Here is an 11975-nt window from a genome sequence, read left to right on the forward strand (position 1 = left end):
CCGTTCCAACCCCTTGCCACATGGCGCTGCTGGGTCCAAATTGGAGCTTGGCACTTACTCCTGTCTCTTTCTTTCTTGGCAATGAACTCGGGTGCTACTGACCTTTCCAAAACTGTGGGTTTCCACTGTAAATGATTAAAGTGGCTGAAAGGTGCTCCCATTGTGAGAGAAAAAAATATTTTTTGTTTGTTTTCTAGTCTAACTCATAATCAAGTAGAGAAGAAAAAATTATTCTTGAAAATAGAGAAAAATCAAGTTGGGACATCTAATAAAATATCATCAATGCTGGATTTATTGCAATAACCTGGGAAATTCTACTTCCTTACTGCCTCTGTCAGCAATGGTCAACCAATCTCTTCCAGTCTCCCTTTTGAAAGAACCCCCTGAAAGAAGGCTCCTTGCCTGTTGCTTGAACAGGCCATAGTCCTGTAACTGCTGTCTTCTATCTATTGCCCTGGGCTCGGATGAGTGATGGATTTTCTGCGACCCCAATTAGAAACAGAGCCCCCTGGTGCATCGCTGGGCCAGCTGTGGGTTTAGCTGAGTTGGCGCTAACTCTGGGTACCAGCCCTGGGCTGCTGAATCAACTAATGAAGATTCCAGAAGTGAAAAACCAGTTTCCTGGAATGGTTTCCCTTGAGATCTGAGTCATCTCCAGCTGCTGTTCAATTTTTAATTTTGAAACTAAACCGAGCCATGAGCTCTTCCTTCCAGTGGCCAATTCCTGATGCTCTGGGTTCCTGAAAATCTAATGTATAGCACACATGGGGGAGTTTACAGAAACATTTCCATTGTTCTTTTCCCTGGCTGCTCCCAATTCTCAAATGTTTCTCTGTACTTCATGAGTTTGAAGCTTCAGGAGAGCAGTAGGATTGTACTATGCTAAATGCAGCCAGACCCCTACGAGACTAACAATTTGCCTTTGGGAGAGGGTTTGGCAGAACTTTTCGTATTTGTTTTTTTCTTCTCTCCTTTTTCTTTCCAAATTTTTTAAAACAACAGTTACCCCTCTGCTGAATCAAGTTAAAAGAGGCTACTCCAAAGAAGACTGGGAGTAGGAAGAGTGCCTTTCTCCACGTGACACCCTGAAACACACTCTTAAAGGCTTGTCCCCCTTGTAATGTCCAGAGTGCAAGATGTCTGCATATTGGAAACATCAGACACTTCTGCTACCCATTGTGTTGCACTGCCACTGGCACGCCGCTCTGAGCTCTCTTTCTTCATCTGAAGTATAAAGGGAGTGGAGAAACCATCCGCCAAGGTAATAGTTTTTGATATTTCAAATAGCCAAACAGATATATGCTTGCCCACCAGAAGAAACGGGGCTACGTCTTAGCCATTTTTATCCCCTCCCTGCACCTCAACACTCAAGGCCATGGTGCACAATAGGCTTGTTAAACGTAAGTAAACATGAGAACACAAAGACCAAACCAAAGGGTTAGGTTGTTTTTTTTTGTTGTTAGTTTGTTTGCTTTGCTCTTAGCTAGGATTCTCTCCTCAGACTCTTAACACTGGTTATCAAGCTAACAAACATAAACCTGAGAGTCAGTAATATATATTTGTATTAATAAATACTTAAGATGAGATATTCATAATTATAGCTTGTGTGAATTTTTAGAAGTATGTTAAAACCTATTGTCCTTTAGGGGAAAATATCAAAGGACATGTCATGAACATGGCTGGAAGTTTCCCTTCAAGTTCTGAAATTCAATAACTCTACAAGGATACACAATGGCATGAATATGCAAACTTACTATGGTTCCCAACACCCGACTGCTCATTTAAACTTCTATAATTAGATACAGGTAAAATGCTTCCTATAAAGTATCTTATTTGCTGAATACCCTTGTAACGCAATTATGTTTGAGAACAAAGAATGCCCCCTTTGAAGGCACAATTTTATTTCAATACACTCACACCTAAGCAGAGAAGACAAACAAAACTCTAATGTATGTCCCCTTCAGTTATGATGGATAGACACAATAAATATAACAATAATAATGTACCAAAATGCCAATCCTAAAGTTACCCGAAAGTTCTGCTGAGATGTACATTACTGAGTCACTGCAAACCCTGAAACCCCACCCTGAAACCTTGGAGACTCCAGGCACCACTTCAGAGATGTTTCTGGAGCTCACAGAGATATACCTCCCTCTAGAGGAAAGAAAACCAAACTGCCTTTTCAAAAACAGCTAGACCAAGATGAACATGCTAACTCAAAATTTCCTTTTTTTTTTTTTTTTTTTTTGTTTGAGACAGGATCTTGCTCTGTCACCCAGGCCAACGTGTAGTGGCAGTCATGGCTCACCACAGCCTCAACCTCCCAGGCTCCCAGCCTCAATCCTCCCGTCTCAGCCTCGTAACTGAGATCACAGGCGCATGCCACCATGCCTGGCTAATTTTTTAAATTTTTTTTGTAGAGACAAGATCTCACTATGTTGCCCAGGCTTGTCTCAAACTCCTGGATTCAAGCAATCCGTCCTCCTGGGCCTCCCGCAGTGCCGGGAATATAGGGATGAGCCACAGCACTTAGCCCTCAAAATTTCATCTCCTTTCCAAAATGGACTATAAGACCAGAATGTATTAAAAATTGTATTTTCAAAACTAACAAAGTGAATTCCTGAAGGGAATATCTCCTTTGCAAAATCAGGACCTGTGGGATACTCCCTGAGAGTAAGACATTCATGACCACACATTAGACGGGGCAAGCAACATCTTTTATTGAACGAGTAGGACTGTCCTTCCTCTGCACTGAATTTTTCCACTGAATTCCACTGAAGTTTTACGGTGGAAACAGAGCTGTATCTAGAAATGGGAGAATGAAGAGAACCATCCTTGTCTAGTTTATGGCTGTCTGAATTAGCAGGAAACTTAAAGCTCCCCTGCTTTAAAATTTGGATGGTTTGTGGCTTTCATTTCCTCAGCTAGAGCTCATAGGATGTTCTTTAAATGTCAGGTCCCTCCTCAAATCGTCAGCTATTTATGCAGCAGCGGTGTGCTTTTTACTGCCTGCTTGCTGCAGCCAGGACACCGTGAAAAGTTTGCTCCCGTAGGTCAGGGTGGAAAAGCTGCCTGGTACACAACGTCCCCTTCAGATGGAAACCGCCTGCGATTCTTCCCCCAAGAGATAACAGATTTTCAGCTTCTTCCAAAAGGAGCAGTGACAAAACTGAACTTTCAAATAAAATTTTTGCTAAAGTTGTTACTGTGCCTGCCGGGAAGTCTCAGGCAATAGTATTCGCGACTTGCCAGTGGTGAATTTTAAATCCTAAACATGGAATTTCACACGGGCCGCTGGTGAAGACACACTCGACCCAGTTGTCTAAACACGCTGAGCAAGGAACCAAATGAAGCCTCGCTGGCAGAAACTCACTACCAGCTTCCAAAGCTTCCAAAGAAGAGGGCGGTCTTGTTTCAAGCCAGCTTTAGGCACCCACATCTAGGGGTTCCGTTCCTGAAACTGAGGTCAGGATGAGCAGCCTCACTGGAACCACAAATCAACAATTGACTGAGGAGAGGTGCTTCTTCCTACTTTCTCATCGGGGGCATATCAAGTTCTAGGATAGGAAATCACAAGAGGCACTTATGATAACGTCAGTGCAATGCGCTGAGTCCTGAATGCTTGAGAATTAAAATGAAGTGCAAAGTGAAGACAATGTTTCAGAAGGATGCATGCCTCATATCAAAAATATCATTCAGAACCCGGGTTTGGACATCTGCCACACATCCCCTCACCTGTGGGCGACAACCACGGTGGGGTGCAGCACGAGTCTTCCCACGCAGGGGAAAAGCGGGGCCGAGGGCTGACGTTCTAGAGGCTTCCCCAGCCACCTCCCAGAAAGGTGCTGTGGCCACACCCTCCAAGACCTGGTTAGGAAAAGCCAGGACAGCCTCGCTTCACCCCAACATGGATTCCTTCCCAAGCCTCCTTTCCACTCAGTGTCTGCTTCATGGTTTCCCTCAGCCATGAGTGAGGAATGGAGAGAAGTAAACTTCTGGGTAAGAAGAAACCCTTGCCTAAACAAAGAAGTCCAGACAGACAGCCAGTCTTAGATCCTGATCTCTGTAAAAGCCCCGCCTCCCCACCCCAGGCTTCCATCCTCAGCTATCAGCTCACTTCAGAATGGGGAGCATTCAAGCCTCCTCCCTCGGGGCCCTCCACCCCCAGGAGGTGGCCTGAGCCAGGGTTGCCAGCCCCGGTGTTCTGGTCACAGAGCTGGTGCCCCCTCCCCGCAGTCCACCTCACTTCTTTCTCTGTTCATTGGTAGAATCTTAGTGAGCCCAAAGCTGTTTTCCCATCTAGATGTGAGTTATTTGGGATCCTCCATCACCAGCTTGTCCGCTCTCCTGCAATGGGGAAGGATTTCACAGCCGTCTCAGACACTGGCTCCACGGCCTAGGCAAGGAATCCCGCATCTCAGAGCCTCTAGTTTGCATTTTGAAAACCAGGGAACAACTCCATCAGTGGCTTCCATCCAAGAATCCCATTATCTTTAGCCCAACAGAAACCTCAGAAGTCTCAGTAATGTCATCAACGGCCACACACTCAGTTTTCAATATAGTTTTGCTTAGGAGCAATATAGCTTTAATTTTAAAGTCATTTCGGTTCAGTTATTTACAGTGTTAAGAATCAGTCCCTGGGGCGTTGGGGGATCCCGGGTGGAGCATCCGCCATCCCCATGAGCTCTGAGCACACTGTGGCCCTCATCGGGGTGAGCTGTGTGTGGGGAGAGATCACAGCCCTGCCTCCCCATCCAGTGCAGCAGCAAGCACCCTTGTGCTCACAGAGGGGGTTTGCTCCTAGGGTCTGCACCAGCCTCAAAACTGGCTCCTGGTGCTCCCTGTGGAGGCCGATTTTTCTTCAACCACTCCCTCGTCCCTCCCCATGGCCCCACCCATGTGGTCCCTCCCCATGGCCCCACCCATGCTTCAATCCCGGTTCATCTTCTAACATAGTAGGCCCCTTGAAACAGGTTCCTCAAACAGGCTGGCCACTGTCGGTGAACGTCTTCCATCCTCAGCAAGAGAGGACCCAAGCCCCACCCTGCGTCCTCCGGGCCAGGGAACAGCCCTCGGGGCCTCCCAGCTTGGCAGCGGCCTCACCTCTGCGCAGCGTGGGCTGGCCCTTCAGCCCCAGGGGCCCTGCCTTGTACTCGCAGCATGCTGCCCAAGCGGCAGATTCCTTCTTCCCCTCTGACCCCTGCAGCTCCTTTAAGCAACCCCAAGGGACAAAGTCTCCAACAGAGACTTCAGGTTCCTGAAAAGATGAAAGCTTGATGGCAATGACTGAGTGACCCTTGACTTGGCCCTGAGCCTGGGCACCAGAGTCACTCCAGTCTCACAAATGTGCTCCACCGGCACCTTCCATGGGTGGCCCTGTGCACAAGACCCAGGCGGGTTGCACCCTGACCCAGTGTCACCACCCAGGGAGCTCAGAGAACATCTCTCAGTGGAGCCGCTCGGCAGGGAGCGCTTATAGTCCTCGGCAAAGACGCTTCTGCAAACAAAGCGGATCCCAACCGGGTTTTAGAAGGCGGGAACTTAAATAAATCATGAGCCGAAACACGCTGCCGCCCGGAATGCACAGGGCGCGTGCAGCAGCCACAGACACGCGGTGGGAAAGCGATCACGCTCTTAGGCAACCATGACCTTAACCAAGTTAGGGAAACCGAATTGCTACAAAGTGAGAAGGAAAAATCAGCGGAATCTTCCAGAGACCTAAAACACGTACAGAAAACTGAAGAACAGCGTGAACATGAGAGCCACTGAAGCTACTTAGAAACGATCACTTCAGGTTTACAGCGTTTCCTTCCAGCCCCGAACCTGGAAAAACAGAAGAGAAATCACACTCACCCCTGAGCAAACCTGAAGGCGCGTGTGTTCCTGGGCTCCTCGATTCAATTAGCTTTGAATAGGATGCATATTTCTCCCACTCACTATGTCTCCTTTTCTTTTCGCAGTCTTTCTCCACCAAAGAAGTGGGGACTCAGAGCTGCGGAGACTCTTGCAGTCTTTGCAGGAGGCTGGAGCCCAGGAGAACAGAACAGCCTTTGGTGGAAGACTGAGCTCCAAACTAGACTGGGGCCAGGGATACAGTCAGGGCTTCCTCCAGCTCCTCCTCCTCCTCCTCCTCCCTCCCGGACCCCTCCCCTCCCCCTCCTCACTGCAGAGCTGACCCAAACTGTAAATGAAACCAGACTCCTGCACTCTGTTTCTTCTGGCCCCCGCTCAGGCTGATGTCACCCTCTAAAGGCTGTCTTCACCCTACATTCGTTTAGCTGGATTCCTACAAACCCCAACTCTTTAAAAAAAAAAAAAAAACTGACCGCTTCTACTCGTCACCTTTTGGGCTGGGCCCTTGGCGGCAAAAAGAATAAATTTTGGAATTTCTTCGTGGGTATCCATGGTTTTCCTGCAATGTTTTCCAACACCATCTGAAAGGAAAACAGGAAATGCGGTCCCCCCTTACCCTCACCACACCCTCCCATTTCTTCTTGAAGTTTCTGAATTGAGACTTCTACTAATAACCTCCCCTTTCAAATAGAAAAACCAGCAATTAAAATCGCCTTGGCTTTCCGTTAACCAAAGCTCTGTTCACCAGTGAAAAGGAAAAAAAAAAGGAGACTACATTTCTTTTAGCTTCTATATATAATGATTCTGATTGTGGAGCTTATAGGCCCCTTCTAGGCACAGACAGGGGTAATGAAAATGGTTATATTGTTCAAAGCTTCAGGAAAATTCTTGAGTAAGAACTTCTGTTTCTACAAACTTTGCACATTTCAAAACACTTCAGTATACATTCTCTCCTTTATCACAAACATCAACACCCTAAGCCCTTTTAGACAGAGAGATGTGTTTTTTTTTAATTAGGTGAAACTGTGGTCCCATTTTACAGATGAAAGAAACAATGTTCAGAGAGAGTCAGCTGCATCATCACTGTCTGGGCTGGGTCAGCAGAGCTCAAATGACAACCCCAGCCGTGGCCATCCCCAAACTTCTCACTTCTCTCCCACCACGTGGTGCTTATGAAAAGTCCATTAATGTGAAATACCAAGAGACATCCCAAAGGTTTTCTTTCTGACTTTGAGATCCTTCTGAACCAAGTTGTTGGAAGAGTAAATAAATCATTAACGCCTTTCCATGGATTATCTCCCTCCAGTTTAGGGAAGAAAGGAGACAGTGCCCCCAGAGAGAATGCCTGCTCCCCTCTGCAGCTCCAGGGCTCCCTTCCTCGCCCGTAAAGGGGCCCAGCCCATCTCTGCACCAAAGGGCTCACTTGCAGAGCACTGGGTTAGGGAACAAGGACGGAACCTGAGTTACAGGGTTCTTAGATGAAGACACGCTGAGCAGAGGCTCCGGGTATAGAATTGCGCTGCCTGCATGATGTGTAGAAGGATAACACGCCCCTGCAGGGACATCCAGCTCTCTGCCCTCATCCTCTCTGCACACTGCAGGCATGGACTGAAGCCCCTACAGAGACCTGGGATATTGCTGCCACCCTCTTGGTTAGAGTCTGCAAGGTCAGCACTCGGGAGGACTGTTTCTCCCAGACACACTGTCTGCTGCAAAGAAGACAACCTTTGATGACAGCCCCATGCTTCACGCAGCTCAGCAAACTGAGGTTAACTGAGCAAGCATGTTTCAGGTGTTTCCACGCCACGGTTTCTTTCAAATACAAATACACTCTTTTTTTGCAAAATCACTAGGCATATGCATTCCTTGATATTAAATGTTTCTATTACAGTTGACCTCGTATCCATGGGTTCTGAATCCATGGATTTAACCAACTGTGGTTCAGAAATATTTTTTAGAAGTGGATGACTGCATCTGTACTGAACATGTACAGACTTTTTTCCTTGTCATCATTCTCCAAAAGACACGGTATAACAACTGTTTACGTGGCATTTACACTGCATTAGGCATTAGACGTAATCTAGAGATGACTTAGAGTACATGGGAGGATGAGCACGAAAGTACATGAGATTGTGTGCAAATACTACACCATCTTATTTCAGGGATTTGGGCCTCCGTGGATTTGGATATCCACGGAGGATCCTGGAACCAGTCCCCTGTGGATACCAACAGATGACTATATTTAAATAGCAAGGACAAGAAATCCTTTAGAACAAGATTTAAAGAAATAAAAGCTCCCGTTCAGTAGGAAACCATAATCTTTAATATTTAGCTGCACCTAATCATTGATGATCCAGATCCCCTTCAGCACTGCCCGTGGCTCTAGAAACTTCCAGAGGCTGCTGGTAAACCTCCCTTGTGCTAACAAGAGACAATTTTCGTTCTATCGCAGCTTTATTCCTTAACCACCAGTATGTGGAGTCTCACTTAAATTTCCAGTTCCTCTCTGCCACCTGATCCCAGGAGGAAAAACCACCTCAAAAGTTAGAGCTGCCCTAAATGCCCCAAGTCCTGGGTCTAAGCCTGGCCATCGGTGGGACCTCATAAGTCACTGAATCTCTCAATTCTGTTTCCCCTTCTCTGCAGGCTTGAACCGGCCCTTGGCACCTCTTCCTATTTCCTTTCCCTATCTTTTCTTTAACTACACAAGTTAGCAAGTTTATAACTCCATTTCCCAAGCTCCCTTGTAGCTGCGGCCCTGATGGGGATGAGGCTTCCCCACCAGACACACGGCTGTGGAACCGGAAGGTAGCTGAGGCGTGGTGATTTTCTGTGACTTGGGCTGGCCTTTCTCCTGTTGGCAAGGACAGTGTGGAAGGTGCCATGGGTGCCTCTGGAAGACCCCTTCAGATGGGAGTCAGATGCTAGGGGTTCACACCCACGCCCTCTCCTTGGGGACTGTTCATGGATGCTGGGAGCTGCCTCTTCTGGAGACATTGGGGTATGTGGGGTGGGTGGAGTTCTAAGATGACTCCCGGGAGTCAAGCCCTTGTGTAATTCCCCCCTCCCACCTTGAGAGGGAATGAAACCTGAGCCCTGATTCCAGCGTTTGAACATGACAAAGGTAAATGGTGTCCCTCCCTAGATTAGGTTACAGTTAGGTCACAGGAAGTCACCCAGGGATCACAAAAGCCTCTGTCTTAGGAAATGGCAAAGAGAGATTTTCTTGCAGGTTGCTAGGGTCTGGATGTCAGGTCCCTCAAAAATCCATATGTTGAAATTCTAACCCCCAAAGTGATGGTAGCTGGAGATGGGGCCTGTGGGAGGTTATGAGGTCCTAGGGGAGAAGCGCTGATGAATGGGGTCAGTGCCTTATAAACAAGGACATGGAGAGACCACTCCGTCCTCCCACCACATGAGGACACAGAAGAAAGGTACCATGCATGAGCCAGGAAGCAGGACCTCTGCAGACACCGAATCTGTGGCACATTTATCTTGGGATTCTCAAACTCTTGAACATGAAAAATAAATTTCTGTTGTTTAAGTCACCCGGTTTATGACATTTTGTTACAGATGTCCAAATGGACTAAGACACTGGCCTTGATAAAGTGAGCTGCCATCCTGAGAGGGCCAATGGCAAGGAAATGTGGGGGCCTCTGGGAGCTGAGACCAGCTCCTGGGAAGCAAGGAAGCAGGATCCCCCAACTCGACAACCACAAGAGCCTGAATTCTGCCAATATCTACGTGATTTCAGAAAGAAATGCAGTCTCCCAAACCGAGGTTTCAGCCTCTGAGACCCCAACAGAGGACCCAGCGAAGCAGGCCCGAACTCCTGACCCAAGATGCTAAACGCATATTGTAAGTTGCTAACTTTGTGACAATTTGTTACACAGCAGCTGATAACTAGTAAAGGGTTATAGCCCATCTCCCTTTGATGTCTGATGTGGAATATGACAGCACCCTGTCTCAGGCTCTGCTTCAAGGAACTTGAACAACTCCAGGCCATTACCTCTGGGCTAGAAAACCTGGGCAGCAGGATTCCCACTGCAGAACCGCCCGTGGGACCAGGCTGACTTCTCAGAACCCACTCCTTGCCTGGCTTCCTCTCTGCCCTTGTCCTCCTTCCTGCCTTCATTCTAGGTCTCCTCTGGGAGCTCTCCCTCAGTAATCACTTGCACAGCACCCCATCTCAGGCTCTGCTTCAAGGAACTTGAACACACACACAGTCATAGAGAGGCCAATATGAAGACTCAGCTCCCTGAATGTTAAGAGGCAGTGGCAGGCAGTGTAGCGGACTCAGCCTCCAAGTTCCATCACAGGCTCTGGGACTTGATGGGAAGTTGTGGCCACAGCAGTAGCAGCTGCCACACCCCACATCCCAGCATCCAGACAGTTGCTGAAGGGTACCTCAATCTCCATCCTCTAAGCCCTGTACTGCAGCTGTGCAGTGGATTCCTAAGTTCAGTCTCTCCAGTGCAGGCTCCTATTTCTCTGCCTCCCAGAATGGACCAGTGGGTTTGTGCTGGGATGTCCTGGGAGTTATTCTTGGAGGCCTAGCTCAAGTCCATTCTTTCACCCTCCCAACCGGCTCCCAGTGATGGATCTGCAATCATGTGAATAGATTTGCTTGTTGCAGTGAAGCTGGAGTTTCCTCTCTTTGAAGAGGAGATATGTAAGATTCCAGAGACAGTAAAATGCTCCACAGAGGCAACTAGACCTATTTAAAGACAAGAAGAATTAGAAGCCCAACCAAGGAAGAGGACTTGGGGCTGCCATTGACCCACAGGCAGAGGTCAGCTAGGATTTCTCATTCCATCCCTGTGCCTGATTTAAGCCTCCTTGAGTAGCGAAGTGGAAAGCTGAGCAGCTCTCTGGGAATGAAGCCCTAGTGCCTTCTTTGCTACTAACTCACCACAGGTCTTGGGCACGTCAGCTAAGCTTCCTGCACTCAATTTTCTCATTTGCAGAGTGAGTGGTTGCTGTGCTCAGTAATGTCCAGAATCATCCAGCAATAACCCCCCAAGGATCTGGGCTGCGTCAACCATATTCCTCTCTGCCTTCACTTCTTTCACTGCCCCAATTTGCAAATTTCAAAGCTCCCACCTCTAGATTCAGCCCCACTCAGCCCCAGACTCAAAAACGCCAGATATAGGTGATGGGGAGGAAGGCAGCAAATCACACTGCCATGTGTGTACCTATGCAACAATCTTGCATGTTCCTCACATGTACCCCAAAACCTAAAATGCATAAAAATAAATAAATAAATAAATAACAAAAAAAAACAAGGATGGACCAGCTGCCGCTCCCCATTCCCTAAGCACTTCATACGGACGTGTTGGTGTGAATCTTTCCTACTCTATTCTACTGCACAAGCGATCCTGTTTCTGTGATTTTTGAGAGTCTAAAACCAAATGGCACTTCACTTCAGGCTACTAAAGCACAGCAGGCTACGAGGCAGATGTGGTGCCAGCGATGGACAGAGAGCTGTTGGGCCATGCGTCTAGAACAGCACTTCTCTTATTTCAGGAATACCCTTCCCCTACTTTGATCACGGGTTCAAATGAGTGCTGCTGTCTTCCAGAAAAACCCTCTAGCATCACCTCTACCAGATGATCCAGAGTTGGTGAGCTCATTCCCAAGCCCCTAGCTTGCATCTTAGAGCCAGCAGGCCCTCTCTGATAATACCAGGAGCTGCTGTATTTGCTACCATTTGGAGGAAGTCAGCCAAGGAGAGCAAATCAGAGAGAAGTGAAGAGGAGACAGAGTGCAATTGGCTTCCTGACTCCAGACATCCTGTCTATACTAGTTCAAGTTAAAATTCCAACACTTATAGCCAAAACATCCTGCCTGATGCGCTCATACAATCTGTTCAAAGAAGACACATTTCTGAAATAAGTCCTGGACTAGCAGATCAGTCAAGCCATTACACTAATTCCCACTGCAGTGCCACGATTTCTTCTGCTGTGGTAAAAGTATAACTGTTCTTGATTTTTCTTGACTTTTCTTAAAAACATTTTTTTCATCAAAACAGACAGGATCAGGAGGCCGAGGCAGGTGGTCTGAGATCACCTGAGATCAGGAGTTCGAGACCTGCCTGGCCAACATGGTGAAACCCGGTCTCT

General features: G+C 47.5%; 1 protein-coding gene across 1 annotated transcript in view; it reads right to left on the reverse strand.

The window, feature by feature from the left end:
- The window catches only part of COL6A3 (collagen type VI alpha 3 chain), a 91561-nt gene extending 85450 nt beyond the window's left edge, over positions 1 to 6111 (reverse strand). The window contains exon 1 of the mRNA XM_012434148.2: positions 5854 to 6111. The gene's annotated coding sequence lies outside the window, so the exon portion shown is untranslated. The remainder of the gene's footprint in view (positions 1 to 5853) is intronic.
- Between the last annotated feature and the right edge of the window lie 5864 nt (positions 6112 to 11975).

This window comes from Aotus nancymaae, unplaced genomic scaffold (assembly GCF_030222135.1).
Source record: "Aotus nancymaae isolate 86718 unplaced genomic scaffold, 86718_ANA_hifiasm-v0.15.2.pri h1tg000031l, whole genome shotgun sequence".
NCBI lineage: Eukaryota > Metazoa > Chordata > Mammalia > Primates > Aotidae > Aotus > Aotus nancymaae.